Below are 3,601 nucleotides of genomic sequence, written 5' to 3'. Positions count from 1 at the left end.
TAAATAGTACTATACAACTACCCAAAAACTAAAATGCAAGGATTTTCTTAATATCTGTGAGGTTTTTTGCTACAAAAACAATTTAAGAAATAAATAATAATGAATTTTTTTGAGGTACTGAGGATGAAGCCCAGAGGCACTGTACCTCTGAGCTATACCCTCAGCTCTATTTTTTAGTCTTTTTATTCTTTTTTTAAAAAAATTTTGGTGCATTGTATTTATACATCATAATGGAGTAAAAAAAACTTGTGTAGACATTCATGCACACATCACACACTTAGCCCCTACCCAATCCCACCCCACTCCTTCCCCATCCCTCCCTCCCATGCTTGGCTTAGTGGTTGACTACAATATGAATAAGTACGTCCTGTGCTTTAGAGCTTCCTTCTCCCCGCCCCCAATCCCCTCAGTTAGATTGACTTATTTGCTCCTCTATAGGGTCTGAGTTGCGAAGCGCCTCACTCAGTGTCTCTTCCATGTCTGTGAACTGCAATGCTCTGGTTTCCGTCTCCCGAATGCTGGTATTACAAGCCTGCGCCACCATACCTTGCTATTAATATGGAATTTTTAATGTTCCTTAAAGATCCATGGAATCAGATTGTTTTCCAAAAGAATTACAGAGATGTGAAATTTCATTACAATGTATGAAAATTTCTACTTTCCTTCACCCTTGCCAACTGTATTATCTTAAAAAAAAAAACAAAATACTTTATTGGAATGATAGGAGAAAGATTGCACTTTATGGCTTCTTCACTTGATACATTTCCATATATGTTTTTAGACTATAAAACTTAATTTTTGACAAAATGATTTGCCCATTTGATATACCTGTAATTGCTTTCATTTATAAAATGTACATAATTACTTTAAACAAGAATGTTTTGGCTATATATTTCTTACTTATATCTATATCTCATACTATACACAAAATTAATATATATATATATATTTGGATATATATATGTGTGTATATATATATTTGGATATATATATACATATATATATATATATCCTTCTCAGTGCTTATTGCATCTTTCTCTCTTTATCCTAACAGATAATGAAAAAAATGGAGCTTGACTTTTTGTTGCAGTTCCTGCTTCCCTGAGTTTGTGTATTTCTTCCCAGCTAAGAAGAAGAATTTTACATGTTTTGGACTGGATATTTTTTGTCTTACTTTTTACGATAATGTTTTTTTAATAGTAATATACACCATGACCAGTTTTATTATAATCTAAACCTCCAAACATTGGATTGGCTTTTTTGAAGATTCTGGATACATATTTAAGAAGCTGGGCAGGATTCCACAGCTGAGGATCAGTGGGAAAAATGAGCCAAAGAAAGACTCATGTTCTAGGAGTTTCCTCAACTTCAAACCTTACCTGAATCTTCATCAGTGTGGACCATTTTACATTTTACAATAGTTTTGATTTTACAATATGGACTTGAAAATCATTCTAAGTTTTTGACAGGGAAGAATCAACACAATGAGAGCAAGAATTCAATGAAAGGACATGAATTCACTGAAACAGAAAACATGCCTGATGAAGGCAGAATGGTATGAGGATAATTATGCCAAATGTGTGATTAATGAGGAGTGTTGTATCTCTCTGGACTAAGTTTGGAAATAAAAGTTTTTAAGTTTGATTTCTGGTTATGGGTCATTTGGTAATTAAGGAATATGCTCAATTGTTATTTCTTTGCTTTGTAAAGACAAAAGAATGAGGCAGCTAAGGACACTCTTGAAGTGTCATGAACAAATATGAGGCCAGTTGATTAATTATTCAGTTACAGCAATAAAAACATTCAGATGCAGCCGCCTAATTATTTCTTATTTTTGAATCACTCTCAAGATTTCTTGTTGTTTCTTCTCAGACAGCATTTAAAAAGACAAAATTAATAAGTGGCAGTAAAAAGATCTGTCTGGTCTGTATTGAAATAAAAATATGTGGAGTTTTTTTTCATATTTTATTTATATGTGGAACATTGAAAATGGTATATATTTAGACTGTGTTTGGTACCCTCTCCCCTCCCTCGGTTCCCTTTCGCCCCTCCCAACAATGAGTCTCCAGGTTAACCATGCTATATTCATACTTTTACACATATTTGGATGTAGCTCCTCCATTAATCAGCCTCAGCCTTCTTCCTCTCCTATCCTTCCATTCTAGTTTTGCTGGGATTTCCCCTCCATCATCTGGAGTCCCTCTGGTATCCCTAATGCTCCCTAGTTTGGACATATTAAAGAAAACATATGTCCCTTCTCTTTCTGTGCTTGATTAATCTCACTTAACATAATGCTCACCAGGTCTTTCCATCATCTTGTGAATGCTATGATTTTATTTTTCTTTATAGCTAAATAGAATTCCACTGTGTGTATTTCCCATAATTTTGCATAACCCAATCAAGAAATGGGCAACTGAACTGAATAGACACTTCACAAAAGAAGAGATACAAATGGCCAATAGATACATGAAAAAAATGTTCACCATCACTAGCCATCAGGGAGATGCAAATCAAAACTACGCTAAGATTCCATCCAACTTCAATCAGAGTGGCAAGCATAAAGAAATCAAATAACAACAAATTCTGGCGAGGATGTGGGGAAAGAGGAACTCTTGTACACTGTTGGTGGGAGTGCAAACTAGTCCAGCTGCTATGGAGATCAGTGTGGAGATTCCTTAGAAAACTAGGAATAGATCCACCATATGATTGATTCATCTATACCACTCCTGGGTATCTTTCCAAAGGGCTTGAAATCAGAGAACTACAGTAACAAATGCATACCCATGTTCATAGCAGCACAATTCGTAATAGCCAAAATTATGTGGAGTTTTTAAAAGCACTTTGAGTGATCTAATAGCTTTCAGCTGATGTGCCCTTACATGCTACCTGAGAAAGTCAACTTACAGGGAAAAAAGTTTATTTTGGCTCATGGTTTCAAAGGTTTCAGTCCATGATCACTTGGCCCGCTGCTTTTGGCCTGTTCCAAAGCAGAACAGCATGGTGGGAAATGGAGGATGGAGCAAAGCTCGTCATCTTGTAGTGGTCAGGAAGCAAAATGTGTGAGAAAAGGGGGCCAGGGCCCTAATAATGTATTCAAGGGAATGACCCCAATAACCTAAAGACATTCTATTGGCCCCATCTCCTAACTTCTCAACAGTGTCACAGTCTAGTGACTGTGCCTTCAACACACAGGCCTTTGGGGGACATTTAAGATCCAACCCATGTAACATTTCTCTTACTTCTATTGTTTCATTATCCATCTATGTGATTATTTGGCTGTCATCTATTATTATTTTATTTTTATAAAAATGATACAGTTAATAGAATGCTTACCTGGTATTATGTAACTAATATAAAAATTCAGATTCAGGTTTAGATTTTTAAATTCCAGGGATACTATAATTTCTACAGCACAGTGGGATATAAAATTTTTTACAAAGCTATCCTGTTTATAAGACAATGTGATGTGACAGTAGAAGTTTGGTTTGGGAATCAAACTTGGGTTTAAACTTGGTTACGCCACTCAAACTCTGTGACCTTGAGAAAGTTGATTATTCTCACTGAGTTTTAGTCAACTAATCCATGAATTGAAGATAATAAT

Source organism: Muscardinus avellanarius, assembly GCF_963383645.1.
Source record: "Muscardinus avellanarius genome assembly, chromosome: 3".
In the NCBI taxonomy this organism is placed as follows: domain Eukaryota; kingdom Metazoa; phylum Chordata; class Mammalia; order Rodentia; family Gliridae; genus Muscardinus; species Muscardinus avellanarius.
This window is presented reverse-complemented; position numbering follows the sequence as displayed.